The sequence below is a fragment of the Amblyomma americanum genome, chromosome 2, assembly GCF_052857255.1.
Source record: "Amblyomma americanum isolate KBUSLIRL-KWMA chromosome 2, ASM5285725v1, whole genome shotgun sequence".
Taxonomy (NCBI): Eukaryota; Metazoa; Arthropoda; class Arachnida; order Ixodida; family Ixodidae; genus Amblyomma; species Amblyomma americanum.
The window spans coordinates 202,194,987-202,214,466 of NC_135498.1; the positions used below are offsets into that span (position 1 = coordinate 202,194,987).

Consider the following 19,480-nt stretch of genomic DNA (forward strand, 5'->3'; position numbering starts at 1 on the left):
CAAAGAGTAGGGCACTGCCTCTTGAGTTATCATAAAACGCTTCCTTCCTGGTACGCTGTGTCCAGTATGTATACACTATGCTCAACACTATGTTTCTATTCCATTGAATTTATTCAAGTTTTACCTTCCGCGTATTTAAACCTCTCGTTTAATGCTCTTTTTTTCTCCGTCCTCGTGTCTGGCATGCTTACTGGTTAGCTTTCTAGTTCTTTTCGCCAGTGGGACTCAACGCTCTTTCTGTATAGGTATTTAATTACCTTAGTTGCCCACTTGTTATGGCCCGATTTCCTCAGGCGTTCTTCATATAATATTTTACTCTGAGCTTCCCGTGCTTCGAACGATGCCCAGCCCATATCCCCCTGTACTGCTTCGTTTGTGGTTTTCCCGTGGGCACCTAGTGCTAATCTTCCAACAGCTCTCTGATTTACTACTAATCTCTACTGAACTTCTGCCCTTAAGCAATGAACTGCATTCCCAAAAGTAAGCCCCGGCACCATTATTCCTTTCCAAATACCTCTTAGTACTTCATACGTGTTTTAACCCCACAATGCCCTATGCTTCATTATCCCGGCATCTCTACGCCCTTTTGCTATGAGAGACTGCTCGAGCTTTTCCGTGTTCATCTGCCCTTCATTTACCCATACCCCGATGTATTTTTATTCGGCCACTTAAGGTATTTCATGGCCTTGTATAGTAAGCTCCTGATCAGTTGTATCGGTAAAATCATCACACCAGACTTCGCTGCGCTAAAACTGAAACCTAGACTGTCTCTTTCATCTCCACAGTAATTAACCAGAGTTTACAAATCTTCCAGGCTGTCTGCTAACAGAACAATATCCTCCGCATGCATTACACCAGGCAGTCATTGCTCAACAAACTTTCCGCCAAATATGTACGACCGATTACAACTTAGATTGCTTCCTTGTAGCCTTCTTTCCATACTTATCATATAACGCATGTACAGCAGCGGTGATAGAGGACCACCCTGTCTTAATCCTTTGTGTACCTCGACAGTTGTACTCCTCATTCATTCCCAACATTATTTAAACTTTATTTTCTCAATATGTTTCCTGTATAAAATCAATTACCTCACGACCGATACCTTCACCTATTAATACGTTCCGCATGAATTCCATGTTCACGTTGTCGTATGCACCGCTTATGTTCAGGAAGGCTAAATAGAGAGCTCTGTTCTAGCTATTTCTATGCACTTGGTAAGCACGAACAGGCTATCATCTAAGCGCCTACCACTTCTGAACCCGCTCTGCAGTTCTCCGAGTATTCTATTACTTTCTACCCATGACTGCATTTGTAACTTCACCGCCTGCATCGCCAGCCTGTAAATAACTTATGTTGTAATCGGTCGGAAGGATTTTATGCTCGTCTTATCACCTTTCGCTTTATAAATGTAATTCATTTTACTCTGTTTCCAGCTGTGCGGAATTTGCTTATTTGTTATGATTGCCTCCAATGCTTTGATCAGCGTTTCCTTCCCTCTTGGGCCAAGTTCATTTATTAACTTGATTGGAATTTCGTCTATCCCTGCGGACCTGCGGTGTGGGATATTTGCTTCCGCCTTTTCCCAGCTAAGAGTGGTCAGTTATAAGCTGGTTTCTAATATGCTATCCTGTGTTGTTCCCTAATTTGGGGCGATTACCCTATCGTCTTTCCTAAATGACTCAGCTATAGCTGACGCAGTGTAGTTCGCAGTATCATCTCCCTCTAAACATTTTCCCTCGGCATCGTGAATCTGTTCCTGCTTTCTGTGATTTGCTTTGCCCAGCTAGCTTATATGGTTCCACAATTTTCCTGGCCTCCCCTTTAGTTGCATCGCGAACTTCAGCCAGCCAGCGATCAGAGGACTGCTTTATCTCAGCCTGGACGGCGACCTGCACTTGTTTATTTTTCGATATGATTCCCATTTTTGGCCTGTTTCCTCTTCAGGTAACTGTTCAATCTTCAATTCTTTGCGTTCCCGTAATTCCGACCGTCGTTGTTCGATGGCCTCCCTAATTTTCCTATTCCACCAACTTCGTGGCTTCCTATTTCCTCTCCATCGGTTTACTCCTTTTACTTCTTTTATTTTTTTACTAATGAGTAGCTCTAACTGATTATAATTCTACTTTTCCATGGGATGTTTCTCTATTGCTTCCTCTATGCCGGCCGATAGTTGCGCTATTTGTTCGTCATTTAATTTCGCGTACTCATTTTTCACTTCCCTGCTTTTCTCTTCTGAGCAGGGCTCCCAACTGTAGACTAATACGCTTATGATCACTTCCGAGGCTGTACTTCCCCTATTCGTGTATTTCCATTATTGCGAGCTCGCTATACACCCCCGCAACATTAAGCAGTAGTCAATACTCGTTTCCCCGTTACGGGATTCCCATGTGATTTGTCCCTCACACTTAGTTTCTCTATTTACGATAACTAGGTTTTTTCGCTCACAGATGTCTAGCATAGACTTCCCGTTACAATCTGTGTATCCATCCAGATCATCGATGTGGACATTGATGTCACCCAGCAGAATAATATCGGCGCCTTCTCCAAACTGTTTTATATCGTCATTGAGACACTTAACTAGATGCTTATTCTCTCGCCTGCATTTGTCCCCAGTCCCTAAATAAACTACTCCTAGCAATGTCCTTTTACCGGCAATTGTACCTGATACACAGATATGTTCCTTGCAAGTTAAGCTTATTCTTTGCCAATTTGTTCCTTGATGTATCAGCATACCTACTCCTCCTCCCTTCCTCTCCCTTGTTGTTCTGTTGCTCCCTTCCCAGACGTAGCCAACAATAAACGGTGGGCCTTCTAGATCCCTGAGTGGTGTCTAGCAGAGCGCTTATACACCTACTTCTTCGTCCTTTAACTGCTGTTCTAGTTCTACCCACTTCGCTCTCTTGCTACCGCCTTGCATGTTTATGTAGCTGATCCTGGTGCTAATTTTTTTTGTAGTTTTCTTCCTGGACCTCCTATTGGCCATTTTATTGACGTCAGCGTCCATTGTTTCACTTTCTACTTTGCTTCTACCTACCCCTACGCCCTGAGCCGCAGTGAACCCTCTAGAAAAGCTACTGCCTGGCCTGCCAGGCGTCAGCCGATCACGGCTCCTAGCCTTCCATTAAAGTGGATGTCATCTCGTGTAAAGCCTCCGCCAAAGCCTGTTCTATGCATTTTTCTGTTTATGTCAGCCACTTTAAAGCCTTTCTCCTGGCTTACCTTCCTTATCTCCCGATTAACAGCCGCAACGTCCTTGGCAAGTTCTCCGTTCCGCCCTTGCACCTCAGGCACTGTGCACACCATGATCTGGACTTGCTGTGCCATCGCCTTTAAATCGTTAACTCCCTTCGATAATCTTACCACTACTTTTGCGGCTTCACCGTTGAGGACATCATTTATCCCCGCGGCTACCACTACCAAATTACGCTCTGCAACGTTCTTAGAAAGTTCGCTTTTTGTCTCTCTAAGTACTGCGTCCATTGTCCTGCCTGGAAATGACCCGACTGCTACCCACTTATCACCCTTTATACGCTCCATTATGGTTCCTTTGCACCTACTCATATTTGAGTCACCACCACTATGCACTAGGGTATTCCCTTCCTCCCTCCTAACTTCCGGATTTTGCTGCCTCTAATCAATGACTTGGGCCTCATTCTTTGCGGTTAGCTTGTTACCCTTTTCTCCATCGCCTCCAGACTTCCTAGCTGCGACGTGTTCGTAGCTGTTCCTCTCTGAACTTGCCTGACCTACTTTCCTATTGCTGTCCATGCCAGTGCAGGCCCCATCCACGTGGCTGGCGCTGGAATGTCCGCCAATGTGACTTCGCATGGCGGTATCAGCCATTTTTGCGTCCAACAATTGACCAAGCTGCTCTTGTAGTTTGCGCTTCTCTGCCCTCTCCACCTGTAGCTCTTTCTAGAGCATCCATATGTAACGCTAGGCTGGTGTTAGCTTCGTCAGCCCTGTTCAGGCGTGCACTTAATACGCAGCATTTGCACATAAATCCGCGCCTTCGGATTCCTCTACAGATTCAAACCGCGTTTCCTTCCAATTCACGAATGCCTCATGCTCCCTGCAGTTAACCTTCAGTTGCATGGCCATCTTAGCAGCACTCTATTATTATGACCACAAAATGTTTGAAAAGAAAAAAACAAGAAAAAACACTTGCAACTACGCGCTCAAATAAAATTCTCCCTACCACAAAAAACGATCACCTTAAAATAAAGGTTAACTACCTGTCTAAACTAATTAACTTACAAATGAGCCCTGTAAATCTAAAGCTGCAGGCCGGAAAATACCCGGCCGTTAGGTCACTGCTCTGCTATTTCGCGAGCACTTCACCAAACTAGCCTAGATCTAAAATTAGCCTAAATATAAGCTCTCAAAATATTAAATGAAATAACTCACCTATTTGTCATAGTCACGGCGCTCTCGCAGTCGTCCGTCCGTCCGGTGCCGGTAACCACGCGTAATCCGAAGAGCACCGAATCAAGCGTCTGCACCGCACGGCCGCGGTGGCTCAGTGGTTAGGGCGCTCGACTACTGATCCGGAGTTCCCGGGTTCGAACCCGACCGCGGCGGCTGCGTTTTTATGGAGGCAAAACGCCAAGGCGCCTGTGTGCTGTGCGATGTCAGTGCACGATAAAGATCCCCAGGTGGTCGAAATTGAAGAAAATGAAGGAAACGAATTCGCCTGTGCTTTATTTTTGGATGTGTCCAAGGCGTTTGACACAGTTAATCATGTTATGTTGGCAGATAAGCTCCACAATTATTGGTTTAGGGGTCCTTTTCAATTTCTTCTTGTACACTATCTATCCAATCGTTCACAACTCGTTGCAGTAGGTAAATTTAGAAGTGGCCTGCTGCAGATTAAATCCGGCGTTCCTCAAGGATCTATACTTGCACCTATTTTGTTTAATTTATATGTCAATGACTTGAGCTCTGTCTGTAAACTGTGCCGTATTTTTCAATATGCTGATGATACACTCTTAGTTGCTAGACATAATTACTTTAAGACAGCATTATCTCTCATCCAACACGACATCGAGCTGGTTATGGAATGGTTCAGCAATAACTTAATTCATGTTAACAGTAAAAAATCTCAATTAGTATTTTTTCACAATTATTTAAAGAGAATTCCTAATGATGTGTCTATTCGTCTGCACAGACAAAATTGTGCCCATGCAAATGCCCTTTAATTATACCTGTGTCAACGGTCAAATACTTTGGTGTATTCTTTGATTCCGACATGTCTTGGAATACCCATTTGTCTTTCGTCTGTTCTCAGCTTCGGAAAATTGCTTGTTTGATGCACTCTATTAAGACCCTTTGTCCTATGTTTGTACGCAAGCAAATTGTATACGCCTTAGCCTACAGTGTGTTACGTTATGGTACTTGCTGCTTTCGTTTCTGTTCCGCCTTTTGGCGAAAGAAGGTCAACAGCATTCTGCAATCTATGCTTAAATCAGTTTTATATGGTAAGGCGCGAAATGAAGGTAGTATCGTTTTTGAACTATTACACATGCCTGACTTCTCTCACCTTTTTTTTCTGAATCAGTAGTTTTTAAGCATATTTGGACAAGCGATTTTTGTACACCATATATTCCGGTCAAAGATCTGCGAACTCGTGATCGTTTTCTCGTGCCTAGATTGCGAACCCGGTACGGCCAGCGTCTGCGAAAACATTATGTTCCGTCTGTTCTCAACCGGTTACCTAAAGAAATGTTTCCTGCTAACTCCTTTCCCCCCCAAAAAAATCAATTATTATTTCACCGCACGGCGGCAAACTGTCAACTGCCAATTTGACCGCAGCGCACCAAGTGGCTGGTAGAGGAGACTTCCGGTTTCAGTTTCAAGCGCGCGCAGTTTGAATGCTACCATGCGCTGCGGCCATTGGCGCCCTCATGGCGCATTATTTCTGTTTATAATGGTCTCCTGCTGTTATCTCTTTACTTTCAGTACAGAAAGCTGATGAATTATATTCCGGGCGCGCTTGACCAGCCATCAACGCAGTTCCGCCAAGACCTTCGTCAAGTAGTGCAATCCAGAAACACCAGGTGCTTTAGGAAGCGAATATTTATTTTGCTGCATACACACCCAACACCGATACAGTAGGCGTCGCCACTGCACATCGCTAAGTAAGTTCCGCGGTTCTTGCGCGTTCAATGTTACTGTGTCACAGATCTCCCCGAATAACACTCGGACCAAAAGAATGGACCAGGCGACAGGTGTACCCACACAAATGCACATTTAATACACCCTACGTGACACACACACTAGAACACAAAACTAACAAAACTAACACAAAACAAGGACTACAAATACACACGACCCGGTAACACTGCTACTGGCGTCTACTACTAGCGTTGTTACTGGTCGGCGATCGTGCTCACGGTTGGTGCGGTGCGGCTGCGGCGTTGTATGGATCCAGTAGCCGGCGTCGAGGCGGCGTTCGACGTGCTCGGGCTGGCGTCGCTGGCGGCGTCCCTGGCAGCGTCGTATAAGCTCCCGGTCCTAGCGCCCGTGGAGGTAATGCCGGTGTTGTTGGCGTTGGGGTCACCAGCCGGATGGCTGGCAACAGCGCTGGAGACACCCCTGGCCGTAGCAGGTAGTAGCGCCCTCCGTTGACTCCCCGGAACGGGCTCAGGCACGGCAGGAAGCCCACGATGCGGAGCCGTAGAACGCGGGCTCACCGGAGCAGTAGCCGGCGTCGCTCTCTTCCAGCCGAAGTGTCCCTGACCCGCCGGAGCCTCCGCTTCTCTGTTCTTCCCCCCCCCCCCGTGTCTTGCTCTCCCTCGACCTTTTATAGCCTTGGCGTTAGTCCACGTAAGCCTTGTCGTCGACTTCTTCTCTTCTCCACCAATCATCTCTCTCCACCTCACCGAATGCTTCTCCGCCACTCATCTCTCTACACCTCATCGAATGCTTCTTCTTCATCTTCTTTATTCTTCCGTTAATTCACGTCGTCTTCTTCTCAGCTTTTCCTTGATAATTTTATTTTAGGCTCTTTATTTTTTTAGACTCCTTATTATATGTGACAAGAGCCCCCTATGTCAAGAATTTTTCTATGAAAAACTGTTCACGTCATATTCATCTTCAAGCCAACAAGCCAACCAACTATCTTCTGTGGCGATTCTGGACCAAGCACACAACACACCGCAGATGTCCAGCACGCACCAAGAGCACACCACTAACATAGCACACCGAACTGCGTTTTCAGAACACTAACACACCACTGTCGATGTCCGTACAGAGTCCTTAATAAACATGTTGGTGTCCACAACACACTCCCTTATATAATCACATAACACCAACAACAGCAACAACAACAAGATAAATGCCAGAGATACGTTAACATAGCAACAACAACAAGATACATCCCAGAGATACCTAGAGCTGTTCAGTTGGCTCTACTCATGAAGTCCACACCAATGTTATCTCTGCCTTTAATATATTCCACCTGAAATGAGTATTCTTGGAAGGCAAAACTCCATCTCATGACTTTACTATTGTTCGTTTTGGCCTTGGTTAAATATTCTAGTGGCTGATGATCTGTTTGAATCCTGAAATGTCTCCCCTAAAGATTAATGTGAAATTTCTTTACCGCCCACACCACCGCGAAACATTTCTTTTCAACAGTGGAGTAGTGGCGTTCACTAGCCGCTGATCTCTTGCTTGCAAAAAATACCAGATGTAGCACGCGATTCTCTTCTTTCAAGAGTACGGCTCCTAACGCTTGGTGTGATGCATCAAAGAGAAGCAAAAACTTTTTAACCAAATTAGGAGCAAGCAGAATGGGTGGTTTCGCTATATGTCCTTTTAAGATCATGAATGCATTTTCAAGTTCAGCAGTCCAATTCAGCTTATTGCTTGCCCCTTCTTAGTGAGTTCGACAAGCGGGTCGGCTACGTGGATATATTCGGGAATAAAGTCCCTGTGGTATCCCGTTAAACCCAGGAACGACTTTACCTCTTTCTTGGTCGTCGGTGTCTGGGCGTGCTGTATTTTGTCCAAGATGTCGTCTTTCGTTCCGTCGCCTTGCGGCCCATCCCCAGCTTGTGTGCGAGAAAATAAAAGGCTTCAAAGCCCACCTTACATTTTGCCGGTTTTATGGTCAACCTGGCTTGCTGAATTCTATCAAATAGTTTTTCCAGCGTAATTACATGCTCTTTTCACGTATCTGTTGCCACCAAGATGTCATCAATATAGTGTTTTACATGTTGGAGCCCATTCAAAACCTTCCTCATCAGCTTCGTAAATATTGCAGATGCTGTCTTCAAACCAAAAGGCATGAGTTTAAACTGGAATAAACCCGCCGAGCACGAAAAGGCAGTCTCTTCAATTCTTCAATTGGTATTTGCCAATACCTTTTAGTTAAGTCCAATTTAGAAAAAAAAATCTTTTTTGAGCCACCTTAGCGAACACCACGCCCGCTATTAGGAATGGCTGCCAGCTGGTATTTGGATTGGCGCCAGCATGTCTCGAGGATTGCCACAAAGACAGAATCTCTCGCCATGTGTCTGCGGTATGCATTTACCGCGCTCGCCCGGTCGTTGCTGAGTGGGACAAGCGGGGAGCAGGGTTCTGCGAAAATCCCTTTAAGGAGTCGCTGCCACGGGCCGCGAAGTGGTTCCGGCTGTCTTCCGATTTTCTCCGACGTCTCCACCGACCCGACTACCCCTGGCCTCACGGGCACAGCACCAGCGTGGGAACGGATCGCCACAGTGGCTTGTCTGCAGGCTTCGCCGGCCATGCCTAATGGCAAAACCACTGGGGATTATCTCCCGACGGGGCTGCGCCTCGGTTTCTTCGAAGTTCACCGACCGGCGGAGAGCGGGCCGACCACCTGACGTCGCCTGCCAGCCTGATGGGGTCCTGGCCGCACACCCCTCTCCCTCGGGCTCAACTTATGCCAGGGGCGTGTCCATGTGTGCGGAGGTGTCTGTTTTTGTGTGATAGCGAAAGTTTTGTCCACACCCACCACGGCGAGGGCATCCCCTACCTGGGGAATCTAGGGAAGACGCAGTGTATAAAACTGGACTGCAGATGCAGTTGAATCAGCTCACTTCATAACTCAAAAGCTTGTAAATATGTAAAATAAACCGTCTTCTTCCTCCACTAACGAATCCTTCACTCAGCGGCACTCCTGTCCTGGACGGAGCGGGCGTCATCTTGACCGAGGTTGTGTCGAGAAGCGACCCCGATCCCCACCTTCAACACCGCTCTTGGTATGGGTTCTGCATCGGGTACTATGATGTCATTTAGCCGACGACAATCTGCACACAGTCAGTTAGTAGCATCGGGTTTTTTGACAACCACGAGAGACGCATTGTATGCTGAATAGGACCTCTCAATCACACCAAGCTCCAACATATCCCGCACCTCATTTTCAATTGATTTTTGAACTGCTAAACGTAGTGGGTACTGCTTCACGCTGATTGTTCTATCTGTAGAGAGGTATACTCTGCAACATATGACATCTGTTTTCTCCGGCACGTCCGAAAACATATCCGCTTTGCTTTGGAGTAGGGCCTTTATCTGTGATCTTCTGTCTTCATTCAAATTTGGGTTTATTAGCACGTTATCCCATCGTACAGCTTGCTTCCCACTGCACGTGGGCACTTCGACAACATCATCAGTCTCCTCGGCTACTACCGAGCATGCTACCTTGGGGTTGCACTATACGGGAACTCTTTCTTCGTACTTTTTCAGCATGCTTGCATGGAAAACCTTCTTAGTGTTATTTATCAATAACTCATAATTTATGTCAATTTTCTTCTGCGTCACAAAGTAAGGGCCCTTCCACTGCATCAGTAACTTATTATGATCCCTGGGTAGCAAGAGGAGAACCTTGTCACCAGATTCAGATTCCTGTGAGTGGCTTTGTTGTCATAGTAGCCCTTATAGCGTTCGCGCGCCTTTTCCAGGCCTTGATATGCAAGCCTTCCAACTTGTCCTGCAACTCAAGAACGTATGTGTGTGTTATCTTCAGATCTGATGCAATCTCCTTATTAGCCCACAGCTCCTTGAGTATTGTAAGTGGACCTCTAACGGTTCTCCCATACAAAATCTCGAAGGGCGAGAGACCAAGACTCGTTTGGGGTACTTCGCAGTAAGCGAACAAAAGAGCTGGGAGATATCTATCCCAATCAGTAGGTTTCTCCTGGCACATTTTCTTGATCATATTTTATGGGTTGCATATTGCAATCACTCAGTTCAGCCCTTGGGCGCGGCCGGGCAGCCACCAAACCACGTGACGGGACGTCACGACAGCCGGAGGAAAAGCTGGGCCCCAACTCGCGCGGTCGCGCGCGGCCGCAGCCACCACCTGACTCCAGCTCCTCCCGCTAGGGGCGCTGCGCCGGCGCGTGACGTCACGGAGGAAAAGCTGGGCCCCAACTCGCGCGGTCGCGCGCGGCAGCAGCCACCACCTGACTCCCGCTCCTCCCGCTAGGGGCGCAGCGCCGGCGCGTGACGTCACGGAGGAAAAGCTGGGCCCCAACTGCGCGGTCGCGCGCGGCCGAAGCCACCACCTGACTCCCGCTCCTCCCGCTAGGGGCGCTGCGCTATGATTGACGGCACGGCATATGTATAAAGGAGCTGCGCTCCTTCGCCGGGACAGTCTTATACCCCTGTCACACGGGAATTTCGAGGGCCCTCGAACCGATAGTCTATCGACTCAAAGGCGATCTAGCGCTGCTACACGGGCAGTTTCAATGGCGATCGAGTCAATAGCCTATCGAGTCAACGGAGCAGCACGGAACTCCATCGAGATATGCAACGCACTTTTGGCTTCACCAAGCTAAGCCTGGCCATTTTTTGAAGGTGCCGTTGAACCGCTCTACAAGCCCATTGCACATGGGATGGCAAGGCGTCGTCAGTAAATGCCTTACTGACAAAATGCGGTTAACCTCCTTCATTAGTTCCGATGTAAGGTTCGAGCCCCGGTCACTCAGATCTTCCCTCGGGAACCCATGACGCGTAAACATTTCCACAAGACCCTCCGCCACTTGAATACTGTCAATAGTTGTCACTGGAATAGCGTCAGGATAACGAGTGGCCACGTCAACCAGACTAAACACATATCTATTTCCTTTGACGGATACTGGAGAGATTGGTCCCACAAAGTTGATAGCCACTGGCTGAAACGGTAGGTCGATGGCTGGCATCTTGCCCAGAGGTACGGGACCAAATCTTCCCTTCGGAACTGTGCGCTGGCATACGTCACATGAGCGAACAAAGCGCTTAACGTCATTCTGAACATCCGGCCAGAAGAACTCCTCGGTGATCCTAGACACCGTTTTTTGAATACCTTTGTGTCCGGCCATAATGCCGTCATGTCCTAAGCGTAGCACGGTCTCTCGCATATCTCTCGGTAACACCAGCTGTTGGACCCGCCTTCCTGAACTAAATATGCATTCCCTGTGCAGAAGAGAATTTGCCAATTGATAATTTATTGGCGTACGACTCTTCTTTCTTTTTACTTTTCCCCAACTCTTTCGAAGCAGGCCTTCAAGCTCGGGTCTATTTTTGCCTAATTGCACTTTCGCCCGATGTTACGCTGAGGCACTTCGTAAAAGGAGTAGAGAGCGGACTCTGCGTTGCTCGGGTTTTCGCTTGATCTCTTGTCTCCACTGCCGACGTGAAACTGACTGCACCCGTCTGACCTGTCGCGGGCCTTTCCTCCTTTGGATTTTCTTCAACGTCGAGCATCCTCCACTCGGGATCGGGGTCTTCGACACTTCTTGCACCCGTAATGTTTCCCAAGATGAGATCGTAGATGGGTCGGTCTACGCATTTTGCCACTACCTGCCTAGTATAATATGGCGTGGACACTAGAATCCTGGCTTCAGGAAGGTACCTTAGTGTGCTATCTACAAGAGTGACGGCCGACGCTTCCCCTTTAAGATCCTCGTCCTTCACTAAGCCACTCCGAACCAAATCTGTGTTGGCTTCGCTGTCTCTAAGCACCAATTTAGGATGATCTCCTATTTGCCCAACCACCTCCGGCTTTCGACTGCTTACTGATTACTGCTTTCGACTTGGGTGTTCCACTCACCGCCTCATTTTTCAGCGGCGTTCGCTCTCCTTTCAGCTGTGGAACTTTAGGTGGCGAGACAGGTTTTACCCTAGAGTCGACAAATAATGCAACTCGGTCCTGCGTTCTGTATCAGCACTCATCCAGCGTATGACCCGTCCTCTTACAACCTTGACGCACAACCTGTGTTTTTTGGGCAGCGCTACTAGTCCGACAGCACACTGCACGGTGTCCCACCTTGCCGCCGAGAAAACACCTTACTTGCTCCTTAGATCCACCGCCATATGCTCTTGGTTTTGCCGCATCTGTCTCTAGGGTCTTTTGGGTTTCCTCCTTTGCCTTACTCAAATTTCTTAGCCCTTGAGATTCGAGGAATTGGTCTGCAGTGTCGGCGAACTCTTCCAATGAACACAACTTTCTTTCAGGATTAACGCTAGCTTTGAGCTGCGGCGCGCTAAAAATGCTCTGTGACCAGCTTGTCATATACCCTTTCAAAACTCTTTTCTGTGTTTGACATATCAATCCACCTATCAAAATAGTTGGTCAGCCTGCAGGAAAACTGTTTAGCGGTTTCCGAACCCTCAGGTTTCGCGGTGCGAAATCTCTGGAAAAAACCCTCTGTCGTAAGCCTGAATCTTTGGAGGAGCGCCTTTATAAATTTCTCGTAGTCCATAGATTCAGCAGAAGGCATCCTTCCAAGCACATTCAGCGCCTCTCCGACTATACACATGCTCAATGCCGTGGCCAATTCACTGCGCTCCCAGCCTTTCCCCATAGCTATCCGCTCGAATCGGTGCAGATATGCTTCCAGATCATCTCTTTTGTCATCGAAAGAAGCCATCAGCTTCCTTGGACAAACTCTGGCCGGTCTAGGAGATTCTCTACCCGCTAAGGAACGCTGATCACTGTCCGTGATCTCCTCATATCCTCCCGCGACATGCCCCTGTCTCCACAAGAGAAACTCCTTCTCCCGTGCTAGGCTTCTTTTCTGCTGTTCTTCTGCCTCGCGAGCTCTTTTATCAGCTTCGCGACGTCTCTCATCTGCTTCACGAGCTCTTTTATCCTCGCGCTCTTTTGCTTCACGAGCGTCTGCTTGCGCCCTTTCCTCTCTCTGCCTCTTTCCCTCCTCTACATAGAGATGCATCACCTCTTCCTTGCTTAACCCTAGCTTGAGCGCCAGTTCAAACGTTTTTGCCAAATTGATAGTTTCTGTCGTCGAGAGATCGGAAAGATCTGAGAGAAAGCACAAAAGAAACAAGGAAATGAATCCCTTCAAAGGCTCGCCACTTATCTTTGTCACGGATCTCCCCGGAAAACTCTCGGACCGAAAGAATTGACTAGGCGACAGGTGTACCCACACAAACGCACATTTAATGCACCCTACGTGACAGACGCACTAAAACACAAAACTAAAAAAACTAACACAAAACACAAAGATTATAAATACACACGACCTGGTAACACTGCTATTAGCGTCTACTACTGGCGTTCTACTGTTAGTGGTCGGCGTTCGTGCTCACGGACGGTTCGGTGCGGCTGCGGCGTTGTATGGATCCAGTAGCCGGCGTCGAGGCGGCGTTCGACGTGCTCGGGCTGGCGTCGCTGGCGGCGTCGCTGGCTGCGTCGTATAAGCTCCCGGTCCTAGCGCCCGTGGAGGTAATGCCGGTGTTGTTGGCGTTGGGTTCACCAGCCGGATGGCAGGCAACAGAGCTGGAGACACCACTGCCCGTAGCAGGTGGTAACGTCCTTCGTTGACTCCCCGGAAAGGCCTCAGGCACGGCAGGAGGTCCTCGATGCGAAGCCGTAGAACGCGGGCTCACCGGAGCAGTAGCCGGCGTCGCTCTCTTCCAGCCGAAGTCTCCCTGACACGCCGGAGCCTCCGCTTCTCGGTTCTCCACCCCCCCCCCCCTCCCGTGCCTCGCTCTCCCTCGGCCTTTTAATAGCCTTGGCGTTAGTCCACATATGCCTTGCCATCGTCTTCACCTTCTCTTCTCCACCAATCATCTCTATCCACCTTACCGAATGCTTCTCCACCAGTCATCTCTCCACCTCATCGAATGCTTCTTCTTCATCTTCTTTATTCTTCGGTTAATCCACGTCGCCTTCTTCACACCTCTTTCCTTCATAACATTATTTTAGACGCCTTATTATATGTGACATACCGCAACACGGCTCACAGCAGTGGCTGTCGCTACCACCATGCACTGTCAGCTGAAAAATGCAAATTATGAGCAGATATCACTCTGATAAACCTTACACAAAATATGTGCGAACTGGCGAAACGGTGAAAGCGGTGAAGTTATGAACAAGGAAAATATACTTTTACGAACCTCACATGCGGAATATTTATGCAGCACGCACAATACTAAAACGTATCTCCCAATGATTTACAAGCATTCCTCCTTTCCCCGACGTCATTCTCTGTTCCCGAAAAGCTGTAAGTACCATTCCACGGCCAACTGTGCGTTTTGTTCAAAAATGTTTGGCACCGTAGGGACAACAACACGGGCTCCCAACTAGTCGCTCAAAGCGGGTTCGAGCACTGAGAACAAATGCACGGGTGCAATTTGCATATCTTCAGAACCGTAGAGGACAAGCACCTTGTTTTGAAACTGGTTTACTTTTTTCTCCTTGTTTTTTTGAAAAGCGCACTCCCGTGTTGTCACTACGCTGGTGCAATTCGCGTTTTCACTGGAACAGAAAATGGAGTCTTAGACGCGCAAGCTGCTAGCTTTTGAGATTTTCATGGGTTACTTTTTATCTCTGCAGTCTTGAAAATTACGCGCCCGTACTAACTGTGCGAGAACGCTTGTTTCCGACAGGTTTGCCCCTTTTTTTTTTCAAGCGGACCAGATATTTTATTCGACCGTACAAATATCACTCGAAAAAAGGTGTGCATTGTTGCGGGCCATGAAAACATTCTCGTCCCCGTAGAACTCAACGCGCATCAATCCAAAACCAACCGGTCGGCAAAGCGCACAAGGCATGGGCGCGCCCTTCGCTAACTGCGCACCGGCCGCCGTGGTATGGCGCGAGCAGATAGGCGTGCCTTCCACAAGTGCGCCATATTGCGCCGGCCGACGTGCTCAGCGAAGCTGCTTGAAATGCAACTTAGTTTTGCAAAAAGTAAACGTTTCTCACCTTGGCACTGACGCAGTCTGCAAGAATGCCATGAACCGCGCCAGAAGAGCCAGCAGGCCACGAAGCGTGCGCGCCTCGTCAGGAATTGCACAATTCAAGGCACCGGTCAGCATGGTCAGCGTAAACTACTTGAAATGCAGAGTAGTTGAACAAAACATCATTTTTCACCTCGCCGTCATCAGAAACCGCTCGAGTTCCGCGTTAAAGACCAAGACACAAGGAAAAAATATTGGCTATGCCAGGATACACGTAGCGAGAGCTATGTTTCCTTGGCTGAGCTTGTTATGGTCACTGTATGTTTATCAATGAGAGACATTGGGTATACACATGTTTTATCCATTTGGCTTGACAGAGACAAAGACTGCCCGATATTCTGTTAAGTAGTGTGCAGCGATCTCAGTTTCGCAAGACTTAATCTTCTCTCGTCTATACAGCCGTTTATCAGCTGCTGAACTCTCCTTCTCTGCACCCGTGTCAAACGTTGTGATACAGCCGCCCATCATATTTCCGCCTTTTATGCGCAATGCTGCACATGCGACGCGCGGTTCGGAAGACAGAGCGGCGTGCGGCGAGGCGGCGACGAAGCGTGCGGCGCACCTGTGGGGTGTCTCTGGTTACCATCGTATCGGTGCATGCGCACAGCTGCTCATCCGCGCGGCGTTACGCGCGGCTGCGAAGGTAGAGCGGTCACGGCTACGACGAAGAGCACGATCATGGAGGAAGACTCAGGAGAGGTTCTTCCTATACAATAACGTGGGAGAAAAGCGTGGAGGAAGTCACGTGGTTTTGAAGCGAACGCTTCACGACGCAAGGTTTTCAAGAGGGCAGCGTCAGTGCATTCACGTGACAGGTGTCACGTGGCAGGTAATGTGACGTACTGACGTCATCACAATCTGCCCACCGTGGCAGGTGGCAACTGCCCAATCGGGCATTTCATCGATGTTTTACAGATAATCTGTTCGGCAGCACGTGTGGCATTTGTGAACGTAGCCTTGCAAAGGAAACTTCCGCCTCTTACCAGGGTTAACCAAGGCTTAAACCACTGCTAATCTTTGGTTGTGTTGACATCTGACATTTACTGCGTTCACTGATATCTCAAGATGGAATTCAGTGCAAAATTCTTGTTGCGTGCACGGATTGAAACGCACTCGGCGACAACGATAGCACGGGCTTTTCGCATACTGCGACGCTGCTCGGAGCACTGAGGAGACCGCCGCTGTTCACTGAGGGGCATTCGCGCTGTTCTTTCACCAGTGATCCAATACGGCGTACGCTACAGAGCGGTCGTCGGCGCATTGTGCGAACGTTTCGTGCCTTGTGTGTGCAGTGTGCGTGTGCCATTCGCGCTCCTGTTACGGTGCGCAGTCAAACCTCATTGATACTCATGCGTGTTCTTGGAACGCTCCAGCGATTGCAACTGGTGTTGATTGGAATATAACTGCTATTTTTGTTTTTTGGCAGTGGCGCTTGTTTGAGCGGCGGGGTCATGGCATGGGCGTAGAGCGATATTGTAAAGGAAGCAGCTGCGCTCGCTTTGCTCATAGTATATAGAAACTTTGTTGCATGCCCGTTTGAAGCGTGTAACGTTTAAGGTGCCGAGCGAGCTATCTGCTTTGGGGCGGGCTGGGGTCATGTGTATTCGTTCAGATTGAGATCAGGTCCGTATTTTTGATCGCGAGCTACTTTTAGATGCGTTTCCTGTAGCAGGTTGAGCAATTGGTTTTCTTGCTAAGGTCATGGTCAAGAAGTGCGGAAAAGACGAAGCACTTTCGCACTTTATGGCAGTGAAAAGGTTGCAACTGTCTATATGGTTTCTGGATTTTGTTTGCCACCTTTAGTGCATTGTATGAACTTTACTGCTCTGAGCTTTTGCAGTGTAATGAAGCTCCAACTGAATTTGGAGGCCTTTTCTCACATGTCTTTATTGTGCCCATGTCCTGTGATAGTGCCATTTGTGGTAAAAAAAATACTTAGTGAAATGAGAATGCACATGTGCATTCAATTTCAAAGGTGCCTGCAGGTATGTTTAATAAAAATAATTTGGTGCGTTCGTTACACTGACTTTCATTGTCTGTATTGTGTATCACAAGTAAAGTGTGCTACCATGCAGTGATATTACAAGCTAGTATTTGACCAAGTAGAGAAAATATGTGCGTACAGCTGCAGCCATGCGCGTTAAGCATGAAACAGCATTGAAATAATGCACAATACAGTGAAACCTGTACTGAAGCCACTGGGTACTCCTAAACTTCTAGAAGTACTCTGAAGAGCTACGGTTCATGTATATTAATTATTATGCACTAAATAGATATGCGGATGGAAAACATGCTACGTTGCAGTGCCACAAGGATGGATTTATGGATCAATCTTGAAGGAGGGGGGGGAGGAGGGTGGTCTCATTTGAAACATGTATTTCATAGAATTTTTTGGTTTAAAAAAAGAGGTTCGGCATGACTGTTCTATGTAAAATTTCAAGATTTGGGATGAGAGTGATATTCTCCCCCCCCCCCTTCTCCATAAATCCTCCCCTGCCACGCTACTATAGGCCCTGTCGGCCTTCTCCGTTTCTGTCACCTCTATGAGTGGCTCTTGAAGTTGCGAATCAAAAGTCACTGTTGGCACGGTCATCGTTATGAACATGTTCTGATACTAAGCTTTCCATTCAGGGTCAAGAACTCTCCTTAGTATATTTGCCCATCCTCACTGCTGCATGAGAAAGCATTCCTGGCTTGGCCAGCCACAAGAAAAATTTGTTATGAAGATAAATACAGTATTCAAGACCAAATAAAATATAGTGCAGAATTTTTTTTTACCTCACTGCTGCAGCAGGAGGTATTGTGCACACATCCTGCTGCCCAAATATATGCAGTGCAATATTGAGATTCCAATTTTATACAAGAGCACCATTAAAAGGCAGGTTGAACACTAAGCTAGGGTGTGGCCATGCATGGCACCATTTTTCACGAGTTAGCCAAAAGCAGGCACGTGCGCATTCAGCATAAATCTATTGGGAGGGTTTTGCTATCCACCAGACAGCATGATTAAAGTGCTGCCAGCATCTAGGCCACTTTTATGCGAGCAAAGCACGCAAACAACCCATCAAAAACCTTGATCAAGGATGTGAGGCTTGAAGCTCTAAATTCATTCTAGCAAAGAAAGATTTCTTTACAAGCTCGTGAGCACATTTGACAGCTGTCCACTGGAAAATATTGATGCTCTCAAATACAAAGCGTTGCCGAGGGCCACTTAAATAAACACCTCGTGCCAGGCAGCTGTACACTGAAAGCTTCCAGGGTAGCCATGTAATAAAGCTTTTCAGAAAGCCTAAATTTAAAGGCACTGCGTTACACTGCATTAATGTGGGATAGTTTGTTCGGAAGCATCATGAAATACACAGCGCGATCCAAGGCACAAAGCATAAAAACAGAATGAAAGATGATACACGGCACAAAGTAACAAGTTCCATTTCAGTGGCACCAATTGTAACCTGTTATGTCAGAAAAAAAGAAAACAAACAATTATACGTTTAAAAGCGTAAATATGCAAGATTTGATTTTGTTATCTTCTGGTATACTTTGGCAGCAGTTGAGTATTTATACACAATTTCACTGAAGTAAGATTTTGTGCCCTTCACCTCATCTGGCAACATTAAACTTCTAGCCGTGCTATTAACACGAGCCTATGATGAACCGGATGAGGGCACCTCAGTATATTTCGCCAAGTGCAGCCTACAAGAAACAAAGGAACACATACCTCCATTGTCGCAAAACGATGCAGGCAGAAGCGGCGAAAGACACTGCGTACCATGGTGGGTCACCACAATAGGTGAAAGGGAAAGTTCCTTCTCGTGTTTACCGCAGTTGCGGTAAGCGCTTTCGCCGAATGTTACTTCGCTATGACCATTCCGAAACGAAACTAAACGAAAGCGGAACGAAAACCTCAAATAAAGCATTCGGCAACACAAAAACGACGTCCGCAACATCGCAAGAGCGCGCAATCCTGTAGCCGAACATTCCGAACACTCCGACCACAGAATCAACTTCGGCGGAACCCGCATCCTCGGAACCGAAACAAATTAACACAAAAGACTGCTTTTTGAATTCTGGCACATCCAAACTACCCCGAACAACATCAACCGCACGAAAGGAAACCTGCCCTCAGTATATGCCCAGGGACTTCGCTCTGCAACTCAACGAAAAAAAGTCGCCATTGACCGCCTCCCCACAGTGCGACAACGTGACTCACAGCCTTAACCCCCCCTTCCTCCCCCTTCCTTCCCCCTCTGCCACGCCTTTCGCATCA

The 19,480-nt window shown here is 47.7% G+C and overlaps 1 protein-coding gene across 1 annotated transcript in view; it reads left to right on the plus strand.

Moving 5' to 3' along the window:
• LOC144120335 (uncharacterized) overlaps positions 1–19,480 on the plus strand; it is a 210,745-nt gene that overhangs the window by 179,044 nt on the left and 12,221 nt on the right. The window lies entirely within an intron of this gene.